Genomic DNA, 16,275 nt, shown 5'->3' on the forward strand with positions numbered 1-16,275 from the left:
TTTGCTTGGAGACTCAAAATTGAGCTAAGGTGCATCCTGTTTCCATTGATCATCCTTGAGATGTTTATACAACTTCATTGGAGTCTACCTGTGGTAACTTCAATTGATTGGTCATGATTTGGAAAGGCACACACCTGTCTATATAAAGGTCCCACAGTTGACAGTGCATGTCAGAGCAAAAACCAAGACATGAGGTGAAACTAATTGTCCATAGAGCTCCGAGACAGGATTGTATCGAGGCACATATCTGGGGAAGGGTACCAAAACATGCCTTCAGCATTGAAGGTCCCCAAGAACACAGTGGCCTCCATCATTCTTAAATGGAAGAAGTTTGGAACCACCAAGACTCTTCCTAGTGCTGGCCGCCTGGCCAAACTGAGCAATCGGGGGAAAAGGGCCTTGGTCAGGGAGGTGACCAAGAATCCGATGGTCACTCTGACAGAGCTCCAGAGTTCCTCGGTTGAGATGGGAGAACATTCCAGAAGGACAACCATCTCTGCAGCACTCCACCAATCAGGCCTTTTTGGTAGAGTGGCCAGATGGAAGCCACTTCTCATTAAAAGGCACATGACAGCCCACTTGGATTTTGCCAAAAGGCACCTAAAGGACTCTCAGACCATGAGAAACAAGATTCTCTGGTCTTATGACTGGGGCAAAGGTTCACCTTCCAACAGGACAATGACTCTAAGCACACAACCAAGACGTCACAGGAGTCTCTGAATATCCTTGAGTGGCCCAGCTAGAGTACGGACTTGAACCCGATTGAACATCTCTGGAGAGACCTGATAATAGCTGTACAGCGACACTCCCCATCCAACTTGACAGAGCTTGAGAGGATTTACAGAGAAGAATGGGAGAAACTCCCCAAATACAGGTGTGCCAATCTTGTAGCGTCATACCCAAGAAAACTTGAGGCTGTTCTCGCTGCCAAAGGTGCTTCAACAAAATACTGAGTAAAGGGTCTGAATACTTATGTAAATGTGATATTTAAGTTTATTTTTTAAATATAAATTAGCAAAAATGTCTAATAGGCTGACCACACCGTTGCAAAATAAATGTAGGGATATATGTTATTCAATTATTGCACCCACACTGCTCGCGTGCGCCAACGAGCGTCGCGTTGCCAAGGGCTAAAATAAAAGTAATTCCTATTTCTGACGCAGATCGCGCTGCAAGTCCTGCCTCTCCCATCTCCTCATTGGTTTATAGAAGCAGGTACCCACGTGCCATCTCCTCATTGGTTATACCCACGTGGGTGATTGAAATACGAACTGTTTTGCCGGTTGTCGTGGTAATACTATGAAAGTGTAGATGCCAATCACCATATAAGTTCAAAGATGAAAAAGCCTGGAAGGAAGAGAGATGACTAGAAACGATTCGGTTGACCGTTTTATGTGTGAATTAAATTTCAGAGTAGAGGACCTTGTGCATGTCAGGTAAAATAACAAATCAATGTTTATATCCCAGGACAAATTAGCTAGCAACAGCAATCAATAGGACAAATTAGCTAGCAAGTGCAAGCTAACTAGCTAAATTGTCATACATGTTTAATGCTTTTCGACCTGTCCCCAAATTAATGTCATTGGTTCAGAGATTGTTTTGATATTTTAACCTGCGTGTCGTGATCGCGTTTGGTGTAGGGGGACAAAATACATTTATGCATGATAGCGCAGGATGGCGCACGTGCGCAGACGGTTTGGGTTCCGTGTAATACATTTGTAAAAACATCTAAAAACTTGTTTTTGTTTGGTCATTATAGGGTATAGTGTGTAGATTGATTTAATCCATTTTAAAATAAGACTGTAACATAACAAAATGTGGAAAAAGTCAAGAAGTCTGAATATTTCCGAATGCACTGTATCTACATACATTAGAAATAATTGTATTTTACGTATTTCAATTACAACCACTAATGATTAACTTGGTGTTCTTCAAACTCATTAAATGATACATTTAATTGTAGTTAAGCATGTCTAGGTCGCTGCATTAGAGACAATGATCAACCAGTCATCTGACAACACCGCCTAATCATCTATTCATTAACACATCAACTGACTGTACAAATCATTAAGAACACCTGCTCTTTCCATAACATAGACTGACCAGGTGAATCCAGGTGAAAGCTATGATCCCTTATTGATGTCACTTGTTAAGGGGAGGAGACAAGTTAAAGAAGGATTTTTAAGCATTGAGACAATTGAGACATGGATCATGTATCTGTGCCATTCAGCGGGTTAATGGGCAAGACAAAATATTTAAGTACCTATGAACTGCCACACAGTTTCCTGTGTGTATCAAGAATGGCCCAGCACCCCAAGGACATCCAGCCAACTTGACAACTGTGGGACGCATTGGAATCAACATGGACCAGCATCCCTGTGTGTGGAACACCTTCAACACCTTGTCCATGCCCTGACGAATTGAGGCTGCTCTCAGGGCAAAAGGGGGGCTACAACTCAATATTATGAATTGTGCTCTTCATGTTTTGTACACTCAGTGTACATTCCAACATCCATTTCTCAAGCTTCATTTCATTTCGGTGAAAAGGGCAGGGCATTAAACAGAATAATAAAATCTGTGAGATATCCCCAAATAGAAATAAATCACAGTGTAATTTCCCCTCTCTCACCACGGCCTCTCCTGCTCTCTCACTGGGGAGCAAAGCAGACAGATGTCACCCTCTGAACAAATCACATCTCTGCTAGTCTAGCAGCACAACTAGAACTGTCATGTGACCGCTACACACACTCAGGTCAGTTGAGTTAGTGCCAAGCCCATCTGATAGAAGGGACTTGGAGCCAGGCAACAGAATACATCAAGGGGAGAGCCTGTCATGTACACACACGTACTCTTACATAACAGCAGTTAGGACACACTGATCACACTCAGGAAGGCATATTATAGACCATATGTTACCATGCACTTAGAGTAGAGTTCAAATGGTGAAAATGGCAGACAGATTCAACTCTAACTCAGCCACTTATGGCCATGAAACACAAGACGTAAGATGAAACGAAGAAACAAAACAAGTATGGGGGTTAACAGCATGAGACCTATATCTAAGTCGAGTTAAGCCAGCGAGAGTGGAGCAGATTTTGTTGGTTAAACTACTTTAGGCCTAATAAACAAACTATACACTCTTAGAAAAAGGGTTCTATAGGGGTTCTTCGGCTGTCCCCATAGGAGAACCCTTTTTGGCCCAGGTAGAACCCTTTTGGGTTCCATGTATAACTGTATGTGGAAAGGGTTCTAGATGGAACCCAAAAGGGTTATACCTGGAACCATAAAGGGTTCTTCAAAGGGTTATCCCATGGGGACAGCTGAAGAACCCTTTAGGTTCTAGATAGCACATATTTATTTAAAAAAATTGTGATCGAGTTTTTATATTTTTTTGTTGTCAAGACAAACAAAAAAACACAAACCAACAGACAGAAATTGCAACTTTTTCTAAGAGTGTATGTATGGGTTAGGAAGAATGAGTAGAAAAGAACACTCCTATTGCTCAGGAACAATGCATATCTAAGGGCCCTATAAATAAAACAAGGCCCTTATTAAATATGTAACACTGTCTCCATTAACATATATTACCCTTGGCAGACAGCCACCCAGAGGTAGCGGGAACCTTTTACAGTTGAGATGTGAAGGTTTGAGATTCAAATGGTATTCTTCTGATAGAGTGCACTTGGTGTACCTATTTAAATGAGCCATCAACATTATCATAGCTAATTTGAGCCGAGGGAACAAAAGTGAACGTGTGAAATACGGTCCTTACGTGATAGGAACATTCCATTTTGCCTTACAGAAATATGGCTTATAAGTCTGAGTTAAAATATTTATTTGCTTTCAGTTTGTTAAATGCTATGTTATTTTAAATGCATCTCACACTGCAATAACAATAACACTTGCTTTCATGGGGAACATAAATAAACTAGTGGGATTCATAACTAGTATAAAATATTACATACTGTCACACATCAAGAGGAGAAGGAATGTGGCTTCTCCATTCAGGCTGGCCATGAAAGTCGTGAAAATCAGCCTGTTTAAGCATGCGCCCCCATTACCCATATCGATGTGCGGAGCGATATCTGCCAACAGATCTTTGTCACTTTGACAGTACTCTAACTCACTGCGAGCTGTACATACCAATGCCTGTGATGTGTCGTGGAGTTGGTGTCTCCAAACTTCACACCTTAGCTCGCAGGGGGAAACCTAGAGTTGTGCTTGGTTAGCAGACACTCTCTGTGATTGACTGTAATGTATTCTGAATGCAGTACAACATATGGAAAAATGCACTATATATATATACACACACATACATACACAGTACTACATAGTAAAACTTAGTTATGCTCTGGATCAGCCTGATGGATCTCATGACTTCCTGAGGCCTCCAACAACATTCCTGACCTCCTAACCTCTGTTGCCCTGGCCTAACCTAACTCAATTCAGGGCTCTGGACTGGATCTTCTCTCCAATTACCAAACTGTAAGAAAAAACAAGAAAGTGCTATTGACTTCAACTGACTTCAATTACAAAAAGACGCTGACAAAGTATTTCTCAAACCAGCTAGACAAGTAATCTGCTGCCTGATTGTCAAGGCCCATGAGGGACCTAATTACAGACATGCAATTTACAGCACCCAGTAGAATCACCACACTCCACGTATTTAAAAAAAAATATATATTTCACCTTTATTTAACCAGGTAGGCAAGTTGAGAACAAGTTCTCATTTACAATTGCGACCTGGCCAAGATAAAGCAAAGCAGTTCGACACATACAACAACACAGAGTTACACATGGAGTAAAACAAACATAGTCAATAATATAGTAGAAAATAAGTCTATATACAAAGTGAGCAAATTAGGTGAGATAAGGGAGGTAAAGGCAAAAAAAGGCCATGGCGGCGAAGTAAATATAATATAGCAAGTAAAACACTGGAATGGTAGATTTGTAGTGGAAGAAAATGCAAAGTAGAAATAGAAATAATGGGGTGCAAAGGAGCAAAATAAATAAATTAATAAGTACAGTAGGGGAAGAGGTAGTTGTTTGGGCTAAATTACAGGTGCAGTAATCTGTGAGCTGCTCTGACAGCTGGTGCTTAAAGCTAGTGAGGGAGATAAGTGTTTCCAGTTTTAGAGATTTTTGTAGTTCGTTCCAATCATTGGCAGCAGAGAACTGGAAGGAGAGGCGGCCAAAGGAGGAATTGGCTTTGGGGGTGACCAGAGAGGTATACCTGCTGGAGCGCGTGCTACAGGTGGGTGCTGCTATGGTGACCAGCGAGCTGAGATAAGGGCGAACTTTACCTAGCAGGGTCTTGTAGATGACCTGGAGCCAGTGGGTTTGGCGACGAGTATGAAGCGAGGGCCAGCCAACGAGAGCGTACAGGTCGCAGTGGTGGGTAGTATATGGAGCTTTGGTGACAAAATGGATGGCACTGTGATAGACTGCATCCAATTTATTGAGTAGGGTATTAGAGGCTATTTTGTAAATGACATCGCCGAAGTCGAGGATCGGTAGGATGGTCAGTTTTACGAGGGTATGTTTGGCAGCATGAGTGACAGATGCTTTGTTGCGAAATAGGAAGCCAATTTTAGATTTCACTTTGGATTGGAGATGTTTGATGTGAGTCTGGAGGGAGAGTTTACAGTCTAACCAGACACCTCGGTATTTGTAGTTGTCCACATATTCTAAGTCAGAACCATCCAGAGTAGTGATGCTGGACGGGCGGGCAAGTGCAGGCAGCAATCGGTTGAAGAGCATGCATTTAGTTTTACTTGTATTTAAGAGCAGTTGGAGGCCACGGAAGGAGAGTTGTATGGCATTGAAGCTCGTCCGGAGGGTAGTTAACACAGTGTCCAAAGAAGGGCCAGAAGTATACAGAATGGTGTCGTCTGCGTAGAGATGGATCAGACTCACCAGCAGCAAGAGCGACATCATTGATGTATACAGAGAAAAGTGTCGGCCCAAGAATTGAACCCTGTGGAACCCCCATAGAGACTGCCAGAGGCCCCTCCGATTTGACACACTGAACTCTATCGGAGAAGTAGTTGGTGAACCAGGCGAGGCAATCATTTGAGAAACCAAGGCTATTGAGTCTGCCAATGAGGATGTGGTGATTGACAGAGTCGAAAGCCTTGGCCAGGTCAATGAATACGGCAGCACAGTATTGTTTCTTATCGATGGCGGTTAAGATATCGTTTAGGACCTTGAGCGTGGCTGAGGTGCACCCATGACCAGCTCTGAAACCAGATTGCATAGCGGAGAAGGAGCGGTGGGATTCGAAATGGTCGGTAATCTGTTTGTTGACTCGGCTTTCGAAGACTTTAGAAAGGCAGGGTAGGATAGATATAGGTCTGTAGCAGTTTGGGTCAAGAATGTTCCCCCCTTTGAAGAGGGGGATGACCGCAGCTGCTTTCCAATTTTGGGAATCTCAGACGACACGAAAGAGAGGTTGAACAGGCTAGTAATAGGGGTTGCAACAATTTCGGCAGATAATTTTAGAAAGAAATGGTCCAGATTGTCTAGCCCGGCTGATTTGTAGGGGTCCAGATTTTGCAGCTCTTTCAGAACATCAGCTGACTGGATTTGGGAGAAGGAGAAATGGGGAAGGCTTGGGCGAGTTGCTGTGGGGGGTGCAGTGCTGTTGATCGGAGTAGGGGTAGCCAGGTGGAAAGCATGGCCAGCCGTAGAAAAATGCTTATTGAAATTCTCAATTATAGTGGATGTATCAGTGGTGACAGAGTTTCCTAGCCTCAGTGCAGTGGGCAGCTGGGAGGAGGTGCTCTTATTCTCCAAGGACTTTACAGTTTCCCAGAACGTTTTTAAGTTTGTGTTGCAGGAAGCAAATTTCTGCTTGAAAAAACTACAAAAAAAGCTGGTGTATAAACTAGTGTATAATAGTGTAGTGTATAAACTAGTGTATAATAGTTTAGCACCACAGTTGTCCTCAATATGTGCCGCACAGCACTCAGGTTGAAGTCTAGTGTCTACCCACCCTGTGCCCACACACACATGCCAAGCCACACAGCTGTTACAGGGATCATATGCAGGGCACTGGAGCAATGTGATGATGTGGCAGAGATACTATGGAGAACATTGACCCCCTGACTCAGGGAAATGTGCCAGCGCAGCATCCACATCCTCACATAGATCTGCATAAACAGACGTAAACAGGCAACTTGGACAATGCCGCTCCACCACTCTAATGCATTCCACCACTGCTTGAGGAGCGGGTTGTGTAGTTGTTTAACCTGCTGTAAAAGTGTACAGCTTGTGTGCTAACACAGCATGTGTAATTTCTCACCGGGGCCAGGGTCAAAAGACTGTCATGATAAGAACCTCTCAGTAACCATATCTTGTTCCATAAAGAGTCTGTCAATCATAAGTGCTTTGTTTATGTTTACAGCTGTTTGGATGCAAAGCCGGAGGGAGAACAAAGAGAGAGGAGAGCGTCCTGGAGCGTTGCACTGTGGGGGAAGGGGTTAGGCGGGATACAGACAGTACTGTACGGAACGCAGCCTCAAGTACTGCTCTTTGATGGGACATTTCCACAGCAGCAGCTCTCCTACTTAGTCGTGCAAGTCCATCCCTCATCCTCTGCTCATGAATAGATCCTCTGCTTTTTGTTTTATATTTAGATCAGGACCAATCTGCTCGAGGCTCTTTGTAGCGAGTCAGTTGGGGAATGTGATCCTGCCTGTATAATCCTGATCATGAACCTGGCACAACCACGTCTGCCTCCATCTGCCTCCTTTTTCGGCCCTTATCCCAACCTGATGTGTGTCACTAAAGTCTCAGCTCAGGAATCCTCTCGACTGGCACACTAACCTTGGCAGCACTAATGCTAATGTGGCTGGTTGGATGTACACAGGCCCAGATGTGGCAGCATTGCCTGGTGACACTGACCCGGACAGGTCTGTATAGATCCCACTGTCTGATCCCACCGTCTGATAGGAAAGGACGCGGATGGTTATAGAGAACATTGTTATTTACTGTATATAATCCACCCGACAGGCTGCACTAGGCTGCGGGGGGGGGGGGGAGGGCAATGGGAGAACACTGATATTCACAGGGTTTGCTGTGTGTCATGGTTGATTTGCTGGCCAAGTGCTGTGCCCACTAGGACTAATATAAAGGTCCAGGCAGAAATATGTGACTTTGGACGTGCACAGCACAGAAGCAGACCTGGCCGTGAGGTCTGTCCCAGCCCAGCCCGGCACAGCACAGTAGCAATCCATTAATACCCCATCTCACTAGGCAGTGAGTGGCACCGGTCCAGATAACTGACAGCAGAGGTCAGAAGCAGGCTGATTGAGATTCTGGCCGCTCGATAGGCAGGATGCAGCAGGATTGAGTCACCTCGGAATGCGGCAGCCGGGAGGAGGAGTAGTCCCACAGAGCCAGATCTGTTCCCCAGAGGGGATTCGGCCAGTGGTTACAGCAGAGAGAGAGAGAGAGAGAGAGAGAGAGAGAGAGAGAGAGAGAGAGAGAGAGAGAGAGAGAGAGAGAGAGAGAGAGAGAGAGAGAGAGAGAGACACGCACACACACACACAGAGAGAGACACGCACAGACACACAGAGAGAGACACACACACACACAGAGAGAGACACAGAGAGAGACACACACAGAGAGAGACACAGAGAGAGACACACACACACACACACAGAGAGACACAGAGAGAGACACAGAGAGAGACACAGAGAGAGACACAGAGAGAGACACAGAGAGAGACACAGAGAGAGACACAGAGAGAGACACAGAGAGAGACAGGTGGTCGAGCAAGAATAGAGCACAGAATACAGGCCAGGATATAAAGTCAAAGGAAGGAACTGTTGAGATAAGATAAATGAGGTGCAGGAAATTAAGGTTGACTTATGTAAAAACAGGGGATGGGACTTTCTGAATCCCAATATTCCATCAGTGAATGATATTTAATATTCTATAGCCAACCTAATGAGATAAGGTAAGCATATATTTATAAGTAGCACAAAGTCATTACTCCCATACTTAACCTCTGTGTAAAATGGCAAACCCAATGGAACTGAAAGACCCTCGTTTGCTTACCTAGTAATTAGGAATTAAACGAGAGCCTTCCTAAAGGTTGCAAGCAAATGATTGCAATTACAATGTTACATTTTAACGGTGGGGTGCCATAGATGCGTAATCCTCTCGCGTTGATGTCATCCAAACGAATAAGAAAGGTCAAATAGACAAGTGGCATAATTAAAAAGAACATGTCTTAGCGAGATAATAGTAGTTGTACAATATATGGAATAAGAATTTGCTAATGGAAACGTTTTGGGGAAATTAGAAAATTATACACTATGAGATGCCACGGTCTATTTCCTTTCTTGCATAGCCACGGTAACAGCCACCATGAGATGCAGAAGGCTACAGTCCCCAGCTCCAGGTCCAACAATAACCATAGAGCCCAAGAAATTGACACTGCAATTGCTGCCCGCCTTTTCAGACTCAGAGGTGTAAAAAGGTTTCAAGCACAGTATCAATCTGCTTCCATCGTAAAGGCTGGTTTCTCGAGTGAGATGGGGGAGCGACAGACCCCCCCCCACAGTCTTAAGCCTGGTCCTCACATCTGTTCCATCACAGTGGGGGGTAATAGAGAGATGGGGGAGCTTAGTGAAATATACTCCCACAGCAGTCTATTTGGGCTTGATAAGGATCAATTGGTAAATTACATGCTGGACTGATTGTGGATCCACAGCGAAAAAAGTCCATTGTGATGTAGTATAGTGGAAATGCTTAGTGTGCTTGTGGAGAGCTACGCTTAGTGGTGTTAAGTACTGGATGGAGTGGAGGGGGGTTGAGGGGTTAAGGGGTGGTACTGGTGATGGGAGGGGTGCTATGAGCACTGGGGAGCTGACATACGTAATGAATAGGGAAAGCAGTGTCGTTAAGTAAGGGATCTGGTTGCTGGCTGGGATGTTAGTCATTGTAGAACATAATTATACATGTATAAAACACACTTCCTGTAAATCACGCTCCCTGTGCTCATCAGGGAGTAAGACTTTCTGTTGTCATCATAAAGCACCATGCTGACTACCAGCCTACTGTAGTGTAGACATTTCAGTCTCAATCCCAGGGAGAAATGCATAAAAAATGCCCTCAAAAGAAACCCATTGGGTGCTGTGCCTTCTGCTTTTGGGGAAGACCCAACCATAACACACATTTGGAAAAGCCTTGTCCAAAAGGAATGTATTAGATTCATTTAACTGATGCACGGATCGAATCAATAACACACCATAAGACCGTAAGACCATAGTCATTGTGAAACAATCAGCATGGAAGCAGATAACGAAGGCCAGGTTTCATGGCGTAGCTGGCATGAAGCGTCGTCAAAGATGCCAGCTGCATCAAGGTACTGTATATGATAAGACTTCAGTCTGCTGCTGAAACACGGGAGACTCTAGCACTTCCCTAGCTCTCTTCACAAAAACAGGAAAAGTATTAATAAGTGTCTGACACATCCATCTCAACACACTTTTACGTGTGATGAAAACCCCTTGCACATTTTGAGGATAACATCACTTTACCAAATTTTACATTAGCATACAGCTACTCCAGAAGTTCTCTCTTTCTGCCTCTATCTTGGAGAGTGATTTGGTTTTCCTGGCACTGGGGTCCTTAGGGCGAAGACAGGTGGGGTTTCCCACCAGTTGAAACTTAATAACCCATCTGAAGTGCTCACTAACATGGCATCCTGATTGATAAGCCCATGACTTTGAGTTTGACTTTAAATGATTCGTGGCCTTACGGACTGGATGGAAGAACACCCGTTTAAGAAGTGCTTGCTAAGCAGGAACCAACACCTGCATTATGAACAGATCAGGTGATTTGTCCAAAACGGCTGAAATCTAGCACCTCGGTGGACATTGTTACCGTTGCCTACAGGCTCTGCTCAACATAGAACTAACCATTTTTTTCCAAAACGTTAACGAGACCCTCCGGCAGGCAATCACAAATGACGACTGAGCTAATTCTCCACACAGAAGCGATATAACACTATACATGGATTTCAAAACGCATCATGAAATATGCATGCACCTTTCATCTTGATGTAGATCTGACATTATAGTGAAATATTCGTAAACTGTCTTCATTTTAGAAAGACACATTTCGGGACATTTCAGGAACAAAACTCAACAGTTCCTTTTTTGTCTTGACGTGATTAGTATTCCATGAAAGCATACACGTTTTAAGGTCTTCAAGTAAAACAATTATAGCTGGAAATCTTATTTCTGGAAAATCCAACTGATTTCAGGACAATCCTTTACAAACCCTTCCAAGGCCAGGATGCTCCACCAGGCCTATTCGCACATTTAAATAGCGAAACCAGGAGCAGATGGTGCAGCCATGTGCCTTATTATAGAGCCATGCTGGCACTGACAGTCACAGACTGGCGGCATGATGTCCTACATGGGCGGAGGGCACTGTCATTTTATTTGTCCCTGCCTGTCACCTGTCTTAGAGACAGAGGTTTAGACGGTGGGAGAGGGGATGGAGGGGGGAGAGAGAGAGAGGGGGAGAGAATCTTGCAGAAAGTCAGATATCCATCCATCATCGCGGGGACAAAGAACGCCAGACAGCACTAATAGATCTCGAGAGATACCTCGGGAGCGCATGCACTCTTTGTCAATTTGAGGTCAGTGTATCTCAATATTCCGATGTCAAGTCTTATTTGTCACGTCAAGGGCACAGCAGAGTGATACAAGGAGGGAGATAACAGTCCACACATGCACACAGATCCTTGGCAGCTGTGCTGGAAATAAAAGTGCTGAAAACAAATTGGCTCCTTATTTTAAAAGAAGATGGAGAACAATCTGTTTTGGTGAAGGTACAGCCAACTAGCGCCAAAATAATATCCCGATATGTAACTGTATCGATTTCTCCCCCCCCCCATCACTAATGCTACACACACATCACAACAGCTGCTACCAGACTCTTATTATGATTGCAAAATACTGCATAATTTAAAAACACTTTCGCACCAATCCCCCTTCCCCAAAACAGATGTAAATTGTGCCTTCCTGTATTATACTTATGCCAAAATGTTGTCTTAACTGCTATTATTTATTATTGTTGTTGCATTGTCAAGAAGGAACCTGCAAGTAAGAATTTCGTTGGAAAGTGTATACCATAGGACTAATAAAAGTTGATAACTCCAATAAGTGTTCAATTGGGTTGAGATCTGGTGACTGAGATGACCATGGTGTGGTTTACATCGCTTTAATGCTCATAACACCATTCAGAGCCCTGTGGATGGGGGCATTGTCATCCTATGGGGGCATAGCCATGGTAGCTAAATTAATGGCCTGCCCAGCATTTTTATACATGACCATAACACTTCAGCAACACTATCTGCTACAAGACCATGGTGCTTGCCTACGGAGCTGTGAGGGGAACGGCACCTCCGTACCTTCAGGCTCTGATCAGGCCCTACACCCAAACAAGGGCACTGCGTTCATCCACCTCTGGCCTGCTAGCCCCCCTACCTCTGCGGAAGCACAGTTCCTCTCAGCCCAGTCAAAACTGTTCGCTGCTCTGGCACCCCAATGGTGGAACAAGCTCCCTCACGACGCCAGGACAGTGGAGTCAATCACCACCTTCCGGAGACACCTCACCTCTTTAAGGAATACCTGAGATAGGATATAGTAATCCTTCTAACCCCCCCCCACCCCCCCCCCAAAAAAAAGATATAGATGTACTATTGTAAAGTGGTTGTTCTACTGGATATCATAAGGTGAATGCACCAATTTGTAAGTCGCTCTGGATAAGAGCGTCTGCTAAATGACGTAAATGTAAATGTGCATTATTTTGCTTTGCCAACAGCGGTGAGTATGTTTTGAGAGCAGAGAGGGGCAGTAGCCCAGAGCGACTTTATTCTCTTTTCCCCTACTGTTCTGTACCATATTAATCCATATTAATCCATTATGTGTAAGTACAATAGCTTTGGTCCAACCTTTCGCAAGTACTCATTAAAGGGTTGCTAGTGGTTGTACTAAATTATCTTCAAATTACACAAGTTGCTTTTGTTTACATTGTGAACATAGTCAATGTAGCTAGCTAGCAACAGTTTCTGTTAGCTAGTAGCTTCTTGACTAAATATTAGTGGAATAACCAGTGGTTTATAGTCGAGGCCATAACGCAACCAAAATCAACTTTATTTATCCTTATTTTAATTCACAAGACAGAATGAACTGCCGCGTCAGCCATCGAGAATGGAACCTCGGCAAGTCTTGAGCTTGGAGGCTGCCGTTGGACGCGACGCAACGCGAGCACAACACGGTCAGTAATGCAGCTTTCATTAAGTTCAAAGGAAGGATTCCCTCAATGGCTGTAGTGTCGCAGGACCATAACCCTGATGGGATGCTATTTGCTCAATTACCTCAGGAACCAAACCTATGTGGAACCATCTGCTTTCAATATACTTTGTATCCTTCATTATTTTGGCAGTTACCTGTAGCTAGTCAGACAAACATGCATGTAATAGCTGAACTGGATTGTTCAGTAGCACGTTAACTTTGTTCCCACACATATAAGAACATTGTCATGTGAAGTATAACCGACTATAGCTCATGTGAGGAGGGACCTGCAAGCTGTGGCTGGTACTCCGTGGCCCCCTACCTGCGGTACAAAATAAGACATTCTCAGGCACTGCAGCTTGACATTCAGAATTCTCCTTGCTGGATTTACGGTACAAGGGATATAGCGCTAGGTGCTGCATCAGTGGAAAAATACATTGCCATGATTGGGCAATGAGGAGAGACCTCCGCCGCGGCCAAAAGCCGAATTGCACAGAGTCACCTACGTTCATTAGCCGAGCAGCCAACTAGCTCAGGCGGAACGGATTCATTAAAAGTGGTCCTGCGTTATGCAATGCCAATGGAAGCAATGATTAAAAGTAATTTAGAATTATTACAGAAACACAGGTCCACCAGTGTGCAATACAAAATAAAATAAAAAGGGTAGACCAGACGTTAAATTGTTCTCCTACTTATCACATTACTCATATGCACAGGCATTTCCTGAACTTCCTCCTCCCAGGGTGTCTATTGATTTTGTGAGGCACATAAGCGTCCCAACATAAACCCTGTATAGTCTTGTGGAATTGCAACGTGATTGAAGATCGATTTCACAGATACGGTCTCGCCCTTTTTTCTTTCTTTTCGAAAAGGGTCAACATAAAAAAATAAAAATAAAAACATGTAGGCTAGGATCTGTTCGGCCAACATGGTTGAAAATAATTTCCAAATGCATTCTTCATAATCAATACTGTCTTTCGATTTTTGGTTACCATCTCCGATATGCCATATAGTGCACTTGACACACAATCGAATTGATTTAGAAAAGGACAGGACTTAAAGATGCATATTTCACAAAGTCGCAAAGCAGTTTGATGTGCTGTAAGAGTGCGTGCAGTATTTGTCACAAATCAAGACAGAGAAGGATGACGGGATTAAATAATGTTAGGAGTAAATATCTGGATGGGGGAACAAACTTGATTATAACCACATCTACATTTCCCGTGGTTGTTTGTGGTGAGACAATCAAACGAGACTAGAGTAGTCATCTTTCTGCTAACGAATCATGATATGAGGTTTTACTTTTGAATGGTGCAATAGCCTATCCATAGACCATTACACAGCATTCTGTTGTAGACCCCCACCACGTCAAACAAACCACACCTGATCCACACCTCGTATTAGCCTACCATAAAATGCAATTACACATGGAACTCCACTGTCACATAACAGCTCAATGTGACAATACTAGTACATCTGTAGAAACAATTATCTCTTACTCTGTTTTCTAAATCTTTCATATGAGAAAACAATGAAATCATGATGATAGATGGTTACCTCTATTCCTGAGCCCGATGTTACCTCTGTCAATCTCCAGTTGGCTATGCAACGAGGTAAATAGCCCGAGTAGATTTGAGCAAGAAATGCATCGATTTGCCGCCGGTCTGCTTCCCCAGTAGCAGAGTGAAGAAGCACCACAACCAGACAATATTTCTGGACTTGGTGCTCAAAGAACACTCACTTGCACCGCGGAGGGCAGTTGCGTTGCAATTAGTTCCCACGTATATTATCACACAAATGAGTAGCATCTATGCGTGGGATATCCAAGTATGACATTTCTTCCGTTTTAGCGTCAAATGACTCGACCCAGACAGAAAATACTTGTTTCCAAATGTCTTCTCCAGAACACAATCGTCCTTCCATATAGTGGCAGTGATTGTAAATTAATCTGCTGAGTCCAGCATATCCGCGCCCAAATGTCGATCGTTAGTAGCCTTGTTGAGGCAGGAATATCCGTATCAGATTTACATCCTTGGAGCGAAGACCTAGAAGTTCAGTCGGTGGTGTCCAGTGCTAACCTGACGACTCACACTACATTATTCCGCTGCTCTGTAGTTCGCGGAGAAGAAACTAACGTCCGTGGGCGTGGTGTACCGTTTGGCCGGAGCAAGGAGTCTGGGTAGCCAGGCAAGTCCGGTGCAGCACTGACAGGCAATGAGCGGCCGGCAGCGGTCCCCGGTGCGAAGTGAGGGGCGTTTGGAGGAGAGGTTTGAGCCAGTTTACGCATGCATCGCGCCCCTCTGTGCACTGAGTATTAACATAGCCTTCTCTCCACAGCTACAATCCGCAGCCGGCCAACAAACTCTTTCCACCTCCGAATTAAATTGGCAAAATGGTACTGCGTTTATGGGATTACAAATGGGAACTAAGGTTAACGATGACTGTCAAATCAGACCATCGAGCGTGGTGTTCTGCTTTAGGAGACAGTGTATTGACTGCTGTCAAAGAATACGTCGTATTGACATTAAAGCCTTCATCATAAAACAGAGGACTCCATATCAAATAGAAAAAAAGCTCATCATTTATGATGATGATGCGTGCGCGTTGATGAAGCGTCTACATTAACCAACCCACAGCAGGGAGTGGATTACTGTGCTCAATTTACATGTTTGAGATTTCATAGGATTATTTTAACGTGCGCAATTATAGGATTAATTTGAGGAAGTGTTGTACACGCAAACCACTAATTTTTCAGAGCCATATGATGTGGATCGTGCAGAGAAGGGCTGTGTGTATCCTTTCTGACACATGTAGATTGAAAATGTAATATAGGCTATTATATTTAAATTAATATTGATTACAACTAGATACCACAATGACTCAATCGCACCAGTGAAAACTGTGATTTCAGGGCCCCAACTCGCCAAATCGCTAGTCAGTTCATCACCACGGACAG

The 16,275-nt window shown here is 43.9% G+C and overlaps 1 protein-coding gene across 2 annotated transcripts in view; it reads right to left on the reverse strand.

The window, feature by feature from the left end:
* LOC106580720 (leucine-rich repeat and fibronectin type III domain-containing protein 1-like protein) overlaps nt 1-15,833 on the reverse strand; it is a 114,462-nt gene extending 98,629 nt beyond the window's left edge. For both annotated transcript variants that reach the window (XM_014162059.2, XM_014162060.2), the window contains exon 1: nt 14,877-15,833. The gene's annotated coding sequence lies outside the window, so the exon portion shown is untranslated. The remainder of the gene's footprint in view (nt 1-14,876) is intronic.
* Nucleotides 15,834-16,275: the final 442 nt, after the last annotated feature.

This window comes from Salmo salar, chromosome ssa20 (genome assembly GCF_905237065.1).
Source record: "Salmo salar chromosome ssa20, Ssal_v3.1, whole genome shotgun sequence".
Classification (NCBI taxonomy): Eukaryota; Metazoa; Chordata; class Actinopteri; order Salmoniformes; family Salmonidae; genus Salmo; species Salmo salar.